The 12,332-nt window shown below is 33.8% G+C and overlaps 2 pseudogenes; both read right to left on the bottom strand.

Annotated features, from left to right (window-relative positions):
• Nucleotides 1–12,118, bottom strand: part of LOC116104533 — a 33,462-nt pseudogene extending 21,344 nt beyond the window's left edge.
• On the bottom strand, nt 6,152–6,306 carry LOC116071482 (annotated as a pseudogene).
• Nucleotides 12,119–12,332: the final 214 nt, after the last annotated feature.

Raw genomic sequence — 12,332 nt, 5'->3', positions numbered from 1 at the left:
TGTAAATAAAGAAAATATCTAAAATAATAAAAAAAAAAGACTAAAAAAAAAAGAATCAGATTCAAAAAATGTTGAATCTACAAAGTCTAATAAACTTTTGATAGCCAGCATATTGCTGATTTTATTTCCCACACAGTGAAAGATATTGCATATACAATGAGAAAGGCTCCAAAGGTTATAAGTCACCACCTATACTGACATCTCACAGGACAGAACTACCAGTATTTTAAACTCTGCCTCCTGTTCTTATTTCTAAAACCACCAGTAGCAATCCATTAGCCACTATTTCAAGAGAACCATGTAAAGATAGTATTATCATCACCAAGTGGCTGCTTTCAAAGGTGATTCTGCTGACTGAAGAGTCAGCATTGAAAACTATTAACATTTTATACCATACACATATTCTCTGGGAAATGTGGGCACAGAAGAAAGCTCTAGAGAATGAAAACAGGAAGGTTACAGAAAGGGAACTTGTTAAAAATGTGACCCAAACTAACCTGCCATCAAATCAGCAAAGCAAACTTCTTTGTGATACAGCCAGAAAGCATTGCACCAACATGGAGTAAGATGTCATCATATGCCTCTATGGGCACTTCTTTAGGGACCCTGCTTAGAAATTTGCATGTCTTCTGGTGGAAAACTTGCAATATGCTTAAGGGCTTCAAAACCTGTTGCAACTCTTAGGTTGTCAAAGGCAATGTTCTATTAAGAAGGAAATGTATTAATAATCTTAAAGTAAAAAGAAATTCATCTGAATTCAAATTCAGATCATTTTAGCCATTTTATTTTTGGGATTTAGTAATTTTGACACTTTATGTAGGTGCTGAACTTATTTCTTATGTCAATCCATCCAATATGCCTTCTCTGCTCAGGTAGTTTCATTCTGGTTATAAACAAAGAGATTGACTTATTTGTAACCAGTGGAATAAACACCTTTCAGATTCCTTGTGAATTCAAATGCCAATGTAATCCACCAAGAAAATACAGTATATATATATATATATATATATATATATATATACACAATATATATACAGTATATATATACATATATATATAAATATATATATATATATTTGTATATCCCTTGAAAATATGTGTATTTAGTTCACCATCAAATCAAATAAACTTATTTTCAATACTGTTCAATGAAAAAATATGCAAAACTCTATGTTTTTCAATATCTCAGCATTACATAAGCATTTATTTTTTTGACTGATAAGCTTTGCTCCCTACAGTCAAGCAATACATTGTATCTTTCCTATTTGCTTGAATTTCAAGAATGACTTGTTTTTAAACTATGAAGGTGTTTTTAAACTATATTTGCAGAATTCAGCATGGTGGCTCATTGCTTTAGTTCTAGCACTCAGGAGGCAGAGGCAGGTGGGTCTACGTGAGTTCAAAGTCAGCTTGTCCAACATTGTAAGTTCCAGTCAGTCAAACTAAGGGCTTAACTCCACTTATTACATAATTTGGCTCTTTTTTAGATGATAAAATTCTAAAGTGAAACAGAGAGATTTCATCTGTTATAGTTCCTGAAATTTACTGAATTAGAAATTAAAGTTAGAATTGAAAATCTGGTACCCTTATATGTTTCTATAAATCATCTTGATTTTGGTTTTATAGAACAGTTATGGATTCTCATTCCATCTACATTTAGTTAATGAAATGCTGATATTTAGGTTAGGGAAACTAAAGGAAAGTCAAAAGAAAAATAAAGGAAATTAGCAGTTCCCCGATAATTATTTTCTAAAGAGAATATTTTAATGGTGTTCTTAAACATATAGTATACTGTGATGGTTTCTTACATATCACTTCCCATAATACTGTGAAGCCACACCAATACATTCATGCAATGTGACATTTAACTCTTTGCTTAGTTTAAACTTAAAATGATAGTTGACCTGTGCATACATTTGCAGAACAATTCACAATTAATAGTCGTTTTTCAATAGAATCCAATTAGATCCTAAAATATAGTTATTAATATATTTTATGACTTTCACTGGAAAAAATTTCTAAATATAAGGAAACTATCAAGTTTGAATGAATAATACAAGTTCAAATATTTGCCAAATACTGAAAGTTGGATATATGTTCCTTTCCATTAATTGTTGTTAGTCTTTTCATGGCTGTGACAAAATACTTAAGATAATAATTTAAATTAAGGAAAGACATTTTCTGGCTCAGGAGTTTAAAAGCTTCAATCTATAATCAGTTGCACGAATGCTTCTGGATTGAAATGTGTCAGAATGTCACCTGGAGTAAGATGTAAGAGAGAACACCATAGAACACAGATGTCCAGCTCATGATACTCTAGAGACAGATCAAGAATAAGGGGTCAGAAAGAAGATCCCTTGGTGACCCACTTTTGCCAGCCAAAAATCAAGTCTTACTTATCCTATCATTTCTCAATAATGCCAACAAATTATGACTGCAACAGTGAATATATTCATTCAGTAGAGCAGAGCATTCTCCATTACCTGCAGTGCTGGAAACACCTGCTGGTGGTTAAGCTTTCAGGCCATGGACCATTTGGTGAGATATTTCATTATCAAATCATTGGAGTTATAGTTTAAAGACTAACTTTCTTGGGAATACTGTTGGTTATAGCCTGAAGTGAAATCAAACAAAGATCTTTGGTTAGCAGAATAAATATTTCATGTAGTATTCTACTGAGAAGTATTAATAATTGATGTGTTCTCTCTGTCTCTCTATCTCTGTTTCTCTCTGTCTCTGTCTTTCTCTGTTTCTCTTTTTGTCTCTGTCTCTGTCTCTCTGTCTCTCTGTCTCTCTGTCTCTCTGTCTCTCTGTCTCTCTGTCTCTGTCTCTGTCTCTGTCTCTCTCTCTCTCTGTGTGTGTGTGTGTGTGTGTGTGTGTGTGTGTAATGAAAATGACAGTACAGCATGTGGTCTCTGATAGTATGGGTGAATATCATTATTTTAATGATTACAAAGACACTGGAACTATTCCCTAATATTTTGGCAATATCAGGAAAACATGATATAATAATATGAGAATAAATTATTAACTGAATCAGATACTCCTTGAAGAGCTCTTGGGTAAAAAAGGAATATATTTGTACTTTGCCAAACTGCACTAGATGGGTAAATCTTATCAAAGAATACAAAAAACTGTATGTATTAGTTAACTTGTATCTTTAAAATATCAAGAAATTATGAAGAAGATTCCTAGACTGCTGGAAAAAAGCACAGTCTTTTATGTTTTGTGGGATGTTCTATAGATGACTGTTAAGCCCATTTGATTTATACTGTTATTTTATGTAATAAGAATATTTTAATTATCCTGGTGTAGTGTTACTTCCCACCTTTGACCATTTATGTTTCTGAATGAAAGTCATACACAGCTTTATATTTTAATATACCTTAATCTTCTCAGTCTCTGGGCATCTCTGTAACCTCCATGTTGTTAGAATCTACTTTCCCATTGATAACTCTGAGTTACTACTCACTAATTTCTATATTGCTTTTTGGTTGCTCTTTACCCAATTTAGCAGCCCTCTATGCCATGTTATTTAAATGGAGCTATTTATATGGAGCCTCTCTCTCTTCCTGTATGTTCTTCTTCTGTTGGCAACTCTCCCTCCTGCATGTTCTTACTCTTCCATGGCAGCTTTTTATATTATATATGTGAATACACTGTAGCTATCTTCAGACATACAAGAAGAGGGCATGGCATCCCATTACAGATGGTTATGGGCCACCATGTGGTTGCTGGGGATTGAACTAAGGACCTCTGGAAGTGCAGTCAGTGTTCTTAACTGCTGAACCATCTCTCCAGCCCCCACAGCAGTTTTTTGTCTCTTTCCTGCACACACTTCTGAGGCATGAAGGCTCTGTCTCTGTCTCTCTCCTACTTGTAGTCTAAAGCCCTGCAAACCTAAACCCCACTTACGTCTCTTTTTCCCAGCTATTGGCTATTGAAATCTTTATTTATCAATCAAAATTAACTAGGAGCAGGTTCTCAGAAGTTACATTTAGACACAATTCTTAGAGGCCAACACTTAGCATTAGAATACAGACATGGTTAGGCCAACCCACTACAATTTTACTAGAGCTTTTTTTTCAGTAGATTTGTGTCTAGCTGGCCAGCTTTTGGTAAGAGTTGAGTCTTGAACTCAGCCACTATCACAATGCTCTGGTCAGTGTGTGATTTTGGCTATCAAAATGGTTCTTTTAAGAACTTATTTGCTGCTGTGTCTGGCACATAAGTATTTAGAGTTGCTGTATCCTCCTACTGGTAGACTTTTTATTCACACTACAGGGCATGACTAATACAGAAAAAATTCCATGGTTTTTGTTGTTGTTTTGGGGTTTTGTATATGTGTGTGTATATATGTGTGTGTATGAGAGAGAGAGTGTGTGTATGTGTGTATGTGTATGTGTGTGTCTGTGTGTCTGTGTGTCTGGGGTTTTTTGTGTCTGTGTCCTTGTGGATATGTGTGCATCTGTACATTTTTTTTGTTTGCATACTTTTCATCTTGTTGGTTTTGCATATTTTCTTTAATTTTTCTTTTATTTATAGGGTTTTTTTTTTCGGGCAAAGAGAGAGAATATCTGTGAACAGGAAGGTGGGGAGAATCTGAGAGTAGTTGAAGAGGGTAAATATATTACAGAATTAAAATTTATAAAAATGTATGTAAAATTATTATACACTAATTGATATTGAATTGGAATTAATCTTTTGATAATGCATCCATGGTTTTAGAATGTATACCTTTCTATTTCAGTATCAATTGCATTACATTTCTCTGGTTCAATATTTTCCAAGTTTTAATACTAATTGAACAAAATATATTTTTTATGAAAATTCTATCATGTATGCCATGGATATCTTTGCTTGACATAATTCAATTCTATAGATTCCTCATGGTTGTTTTGCTAACTTTTACATGCTGGTAACAATGTATAAGCCCAGATTTTTCTTCTTTGTTGATCATGCTAAATTCACAGGGTCTCATAATTTTAAACTATAGGAGATCAGGAAGAATATTTTCATGACAGTTTTAATAGCAATTAAAATATACAGTCTTTGTTTATAACTGTGTAGTAGGTTTTTTGAGTGCTCCAAATGTTGCTGTATATTTGATCACACTGAAAACCCTGAAACTGTGTTAGTTACTGAAAAAAAAAAAGCTGTTTCTACTTGTGGTATGGCTCAGCCTTAGCACACATCTTTAATCCCAAACAATGAATATAAAGTTAGTTGCTAGAAGGAAGCACTCATGTTTAAATATGATAACTGTGTGGCAGACAATCTGATGAACCAGAGAAAGATTTGACACAATAGTTTATGCTCAACTCTCAATAGAAAAGAGAGGAATAATAAAGAGGCTACTTAAGAGAGGGTGGTGCAGAGGGAAACAAAGAAAAAGGAAGGAGGCAGTTTCACAGGGACAGTTATAGAGTCCGAGGTTGCAGAGAGAGAGAACAAGCAAGACACAGGTAAACACAGAATGAATCCGGAGTAGGAGTAAGGGCTAGAAGATTAGAATAGATTGACAAAGTTAGGATGAGACTAAGCAGAACAAGTCAGGAGAGGGTAGATTTAATTAGTCAGTTGGGAGAGGAGTTTGTACCACATCAGCTGAGTTGAATCAACCAGCCAGAGCTCAGAAAGAACTAGAAAGAGTGAGTTTATTCCGCAGTAAGACTTAAAGGATGAAAACATTTTAGGCCTAGATAAGATTGTATGGAGGCTAGAAACTTCAAGGACTCGGCCTAGGTTAACAGATGGAGATAGAAAACCTCAGAGATGACAATCATAACAGACAAATAAAAATTATCTTTACAGCCAAAGACAGATAAACGACATTTGTACAGAACTGAGAGATGGTAGCTCTGCTTCCGAGGTCCATTCGTTGCCTTCTGTGTGATTGAGATGATCAGTTTGCATGAGATCCATGTGGATTTCATGAGAGAACAGCAGGATATAAATATGCTAACAGATGTTTCTATTTACAACTGCTAATCCTTGATACTTTATTAAACAAACATGGTGCTTTACTTTGCTGTCTCCCAAACTAGGCAGGGTGTTAATCTTCATTGCCAAAGGAGAGGAGAGCCATGTTTTTAGAATGCTTACTCCCTTTTTTCTTTCTTTCTTTCTTTCTTTCTTTCTTTTTTTTTTTTCAGGGAGAGCGCGAACGCAGTCCCCCACTCCCACAAATTCTGCAGTCGAGTTTCCCGCATTTGGAAAAAAACGCAAGGGTCAGCACATCCGGAGTGCAATGGATAAGCCTCACCCTGGGAAAACCACCTTCGTGCTCCTCTGCCAGGTAAGTATTTACCCCTTTGAATGTAAGAGACAGGGCTCATGACTTTAGTTTTCTCCACAGGAAAACTCTTTGGACGGAAGGACCTTACTGATTTTGTGCATTTTTTCTTGCTGTTCTACAAAGTGAACCCTGTAGATGTACTTTTGGATGGCATTTTCCTGGTGAGAGCATGCGACTGTGCAGAGCAGCCTCTTATGAGAGTCCCAGGATTTGTTATCATCCAAAATGCCATAGGCTTTCTTCTCCCCAAAGATATGATTAAAATTTAGCTGAAGCTTAAAGGACAGATCATCGTCAGCCATAGTAGAAACAGCAAATCTAGGCAAAAACATGAAAATCAGAGTGTTTTTTTATTCTTAATTTGTAACTTCGAAAACACTGAGATAACAATGTCATATGGTTGTCAAAAATACTATTTTGAAAATATCAAGATAAAATGTACATAAAACATACATATGTGCCCTTCTATATAGGTCCTGTGTCCTTACATTTGCAGACATGATTATGTTTTCATATAAATACTTATACATTCACACATACATACTCATTCTTAGCTTTTGTCTACCTCATAATTCCCTTCTTTGTTTCTTCACGTTGTACATAACTTTTCTGAAACCAAGTCCTTTTGAGAGTGTATGTTTAGTAAACTAAAATTGTCTGTAGAAAAATAAATTTCACTCTTATTTAAATCAGTGTTTATAGGTTATTATAATTTCAGATTTAATAAGCAAGTGATATTTTTTATACCGAGAATTCAACCCAGGACTCCTATATGAAATGTAGCCAATCCACTACTTTACTATATGTTTAGCTCTCCTCATAATTGTAAATATGATAAATATACAAGACAAATCTTAGTGGCAAACTGCCAAATAAGACGAAAGTTGATCATTTACATTTTTAGATATTTGCATCAGACACAGTTCTCAAACTAAAATATCAATGACAATACTTGTAGTTTCTCTCTTTCATAGCTACCCCATTATTTGTGGCAAGAAAAAGGAAAAGATAACATTAAAAAAAATGAACAAAAAATTTAGCCAAGTGCTATTAAAGATAATGAAAACTTTAAATGTAGAATAGAGTGGAAGCTTCTGGTTTTCTCTGTCAAAGGATCTAGTTCTTCTACAAAGAGACTCCCAAGTCATGGGAGAAGTGTACTAGGGGGATTCAAAGGAATGCTTGAGATATTTATTAAGAACAATATAAAGAAATGTTAATTACAGGTGACTACAGGAAGGCTATTCCTGTCCCTTAGAGTATGTGACTAGTTGAGACAGAAGAACCAGGGACTCTTATTACTGAAATTATGGAGAGGAGTGAATTGTAGAGCTTAGATGATATAGAAACCTTCAAATCAGTATGAGAAGCACAATGGAGAAAATTGAGTGAGTTAGAGACTATAGGTAATCTGCTTTACAATGGTTCAGGACCGTGTGCTCTACATGGACAGTACTTGAACGAATAATAGTCTGAAGACATGCTGATCTATCCATTCCTGTAGCTATATTTCAAAATTTAAATAGAAATATTGTAAATATGACAAAATGCTGAAACTTGACCTGGAAATGCTATCCTGGAATTCCTACATTGGAAGAACATAATCCCAAAGAATTGTATAAGTAGGAAGCAGTAGATTAGTGGTTAAAAAAAAATCAAAGTATGATGGTAAAAATAGTTAATGAGTTGAAATATCCAGGAGCCAATAATTTCAAGAAAATTTCTATAAACAGAAATAAAAGGATAGAAATGTATACCCTCCAATTCTATTTTTATATTGGCTTTTACTTGATTTTACTACAAAAAATTGATTTTAGAATTTTCATGCATAGTAATATAAAGTAATAAATATCTATTGTTTTGAAAATATTATATTTTAGGGACAAATGGTGTTAGTAACATGTACTTAATCCTAATACAATGCTGTGAAAGGATCTGGTAACAGATGAAAAGATGATGGGTTGGCCTTTGGGAGCTCCACTTGAATTTTGAATGCATTCAGTGTTGTATAGAGGCTTACCAAAGAGTAATGTATTAGAAACGAAAAGGAAAATGGATCAAAGCATAATTGAAGGATGCATGGCTTTGAGGATACAGAAAATATAGCACATGGAGTGAACAGTAGGCTGATGAATCTTGGGGTCTCCTTTACAAGTCCCAGCTAACATCAATGCCTCTGCTACAGGCAAGGCTATGGAAACCTATCAATTTGTTAACGCTAACAATTTTTTTCCAGTGTTGGCTATGAACTGAGTGCTGTCCTATATCTTAAATCTTCCAAGTTCAAAAACAAAAGCATTGCTCTTAGTATTTCATAGTGTTTGGGGATGTTTTGTTTATTGAGACAGGACCTTGAATTGTAGTGCAAGTTATCATGGAACTCAGTATAGCTCAACTTGATAAAAATCAGTTTACTGCAATCCTCTTGAAACAGCCTCCAAAGATGTACTGTTACAAATGTGAAACATCACATTCTATCCTGAATTAGACCTTAAAGATGGTGTGTTATTTTTGAACTTTGTGGCATCCAGCGATAGAAAAATCCAAATGCATTTTTCTTAGGCAGAAACATGATACATATCCTCAAATAAATATTTATCTAAGTTGTGATAGACAAGGACAACACATGAATAAGATGAGATCAGAGATCTCCATCTCACGGCTGAGTCTCACACTATCCTTCTTTTTATATCCTGAAATCTGAGCACACATAGACCTGCAAGTCCCACCTTAGCTGGAAGATGATCTAGGAAAATGTTTAACTAGGTTGTAGATTTTTTTTTTTTTTACATTTTAACATTAATTTGCTTCTTGGTTTTCTTACTTGAATAATCAATGAGATGTTTCTCATAAATGTCATTACAACAAAATTGTTGACTTTCTCTTTCATATTTATTCATTTATCACGAACTCTCTAAAAGTTCTTTGTTCCAAAAAGACAAAGAGAATCAAAGTTTTAGTGTCAGATTTAATTCATTTTGTTTATAATTTATCTCTTTGATTTGTAACATTTTCTCATCTATGAAAAGGAACTCAAAGTTATAATGACATTGCCTGGGGTCAAAAATTCAAAATGAACACATTCACAATAAAGCACACAGATTCTAGCAATTAAAATGGCATAATAATAAAGTATCACATTGTGATACCTTCTTTTAAAGTAAAAATACCACATATTAAGCTTCATTATTAATTTTACATGAAAAGATTTATAAATACTTTCTATTTTCAATCTACTTGGTGTCAAAAACTTTCACATATTAGAAAATATTTTTCTAGATTGTATATAATTCATTCAATAGAAATTCTTTTGTAGTACTATTGTAAGATCTTTTTGGCTTCATTTTCATTTCTAGCTAGAAAATAAATGCACATCTGTAAAGATCCAAGACTACATGTACTTATAATTTAAATGCTAATGTTCTTCCTTTGCTCATTCCCTTTCATTTCCATCAACCTTGAGATCACAAAGCAGTGTTAATAGTTTAATATTTCTGCATTCAACCACTTTTAATGTACAAATGTATGTACATGTAGGATGTAATCTAATTACAAATAAAATTGGTATGAGCACTCCACGTCCCTATATAAATGACAAAACCATTTACTGAATTACTGCCTTTTCTGATTTCAAATGTAGTTTCACTTATTTAATGACTCTAGGTTTTGACAGTTAGTTTCCAGTTAATTTGCTTCAATCAGTACTCTTGTGCCTTTTGTTGCATGTTTATTATAAAAGTTTATTTTAGTTGATATTTGAATATTCTTTACACAAAAATTAGGTTCACACACAGTTCTTTCAGAAATCCATGAATCAGTTTTATCGCATTCTTGTAAAAGAAATTCAAAACAAGAATGTCACTAATTTTTAAAATACTCATCAATATATAATGTTAAAATAGTAATTTTCTTTTTAAGTTTTAATTTAACTCAACACTGATAAGATTATCTTGTATTCTAATAATTATTTTCCTGCCCATCTGTTTGTACATGGTTTAATTTTTAAATTTTAAAATTCTAATTTTACCCATAATGTAAGTTAAAAATAAATGGCTGAAAGACACATGGCATGCTAATATCAATAAAACTAAATCTGAAATGATTAACATGAGGAGGAATAAATTCAATAACTCAAATGATTCAGTAAACTTAACTATGCATACTATCATATTTATGTCAGAGAGAGCAGTCATGGAAATTGTCCCTAAAATCAATGGTTGTATAGCAGAACAAGAAATAGAACATTTGATCATTAACTTTTATTGTTGTTAAGTGGATATAGTTGGGTATGTGCATGTGAGTGCTGTGACAATGGCAGCCAAAGGACTTGAATCTCCTGGAGCTGGAGTTTCAAGCACTTGTGAGTCATGCGACCTAAGTCTTGGCCATGGAAGAGAAGTATCTCTGATGGTCCACCAAGTCAGTTATCCATCCCGTGGATCTGTATTTAAAATAATTAAAGAACCTGCCAATGCACAGAGGCAGACATTGATATTCTTTTCAGTCCTTACATATCTGGCATGTAGCATAATTAAGCAATTGCCCTCTACAAGTCTGCTACATCCATCCCTTACTGATTTAATTTATTTGTAATGTTTATCTTCCTTTCTCTCTTTAGGAGTTCATTCTTCATTGATCTCTTCCATTATATTTTTGGCTGCAGTTTTTAAAAAAAGATAAATTGGAAAGCATGAAAAATATAAATGAATGCACCATTAAAAGTCAGAAGTAAATATGACGGAAAACAGAGATACTTTAAAATTAAATGCAAACAGTGTTCAGAATACAAGCAGAAGCAGGTGGGAAGCAGACATTCTTTTGAAACCAGAACCAAAGATAGACAAAAGGTCAGATTCTCTCATGCACCTGAGTCAACACATATTGCTGTCTCCACTGGACAGAGAAGTAAATAGAAAAATTCCTATGGGACTCAGGCAATAAAGTAACAATAAATAAATTTGTTACTCAAAGCCAAAAAATATCAAGCTTTGTACTAGAACCAACTTTTAAATTTAAAGGTTTCATAATGACAAGCTATACCCAGTAACATTTCAAAAGAAATCAAAGTTCTAATAATTTTAATACAATTTATTTGCATAGTTTTATTTTTTCTTGGCAGATGTGTGACCTCTTGAAATTTTAACAACTTCTCTGAAACTCAGTTTCCCCCAAAGCAATAGAACTCTCCCATCCATGTTCACACAGGTTAAAGTCATAACACCTGCAGAGAACAGTTACAGAGAACATTATACACATTGACAACTACTGTATTGTTTCCTCAGTATTAAGTTAATGAGTTGAGGGTGTGGTTTTATTATTAATAAACAGGAAGAATACATAGAGTGTGACTTGAGATTATTAATTATAATGTACACAAGTTTCTAAATGACCTATGCTCACAGAAAAGCAGCTTCCTTAGCTTCTTTGTGCCTCAGCTTCTCCAAAGTCAAAATTAATTAGCAGGGAAACACATCATGCTAGTGAGATAGCTCAGAAGGTAAAGTGTTTGTCACAAGAACCTCACAACCTGAGTTTGATAACCAAATCCCTCAATGGAAGAAAAGAACTGTATTACAACCACTGCTCTCTGACCTCCACACACTCCATACACTCTACACACTCAAGCATGCATGAGTGCACACACACACACACACGAATCATAAACAATATTCTCTTAATCTGATGCTTGGTCTATTTTTTAGATGCTCATGTGTGTGTGTGTTCCCATCTACCTTTAGATCCTATCACCATATGAATCTGCATGTTGACCTCCAGGTTTCCTGAGTATCACACATACCTGTTACATATTTCAAAGTCCATGCTAACATTCTTGTTCATCTCACCTCCTCTGTACCCTATGCTCCTTCCATCTAGAAGGCTTCCCTATCCCCAGATATTCATTGTGTTTATAAACCAGTTATATACCGTGCCCCCCATTACTGCTTCTTTCTATATTTTTTTCTATCCTTTATCTCCTGGTATTCTGATAAACTCTCTTTTGTCACAGAAATCACTGGTCTTGTCTAGACTGGTG

Source organism: Mastomys coucha, unplaced genomic scaffold, assembly GCF_008632895.1.
Source record: "Mastomys coucha isolate ucsf_1 unplaced genomic scaffold, UCSF_Mcou_1 pScaffold22, whole genome shotgun sequence".
Classification (NCBI taxonomy): domain Eukaryota; kingdom Metazoa; phylum Chordata; class Mammalia; order Rodentia; family Muridae; genus Mastomys; species Mastomys coucha.
Note: the sequence above shows the minus strand (reverse complement) of the source record. Positions and strands in the feature narration are given on the sequence as shown.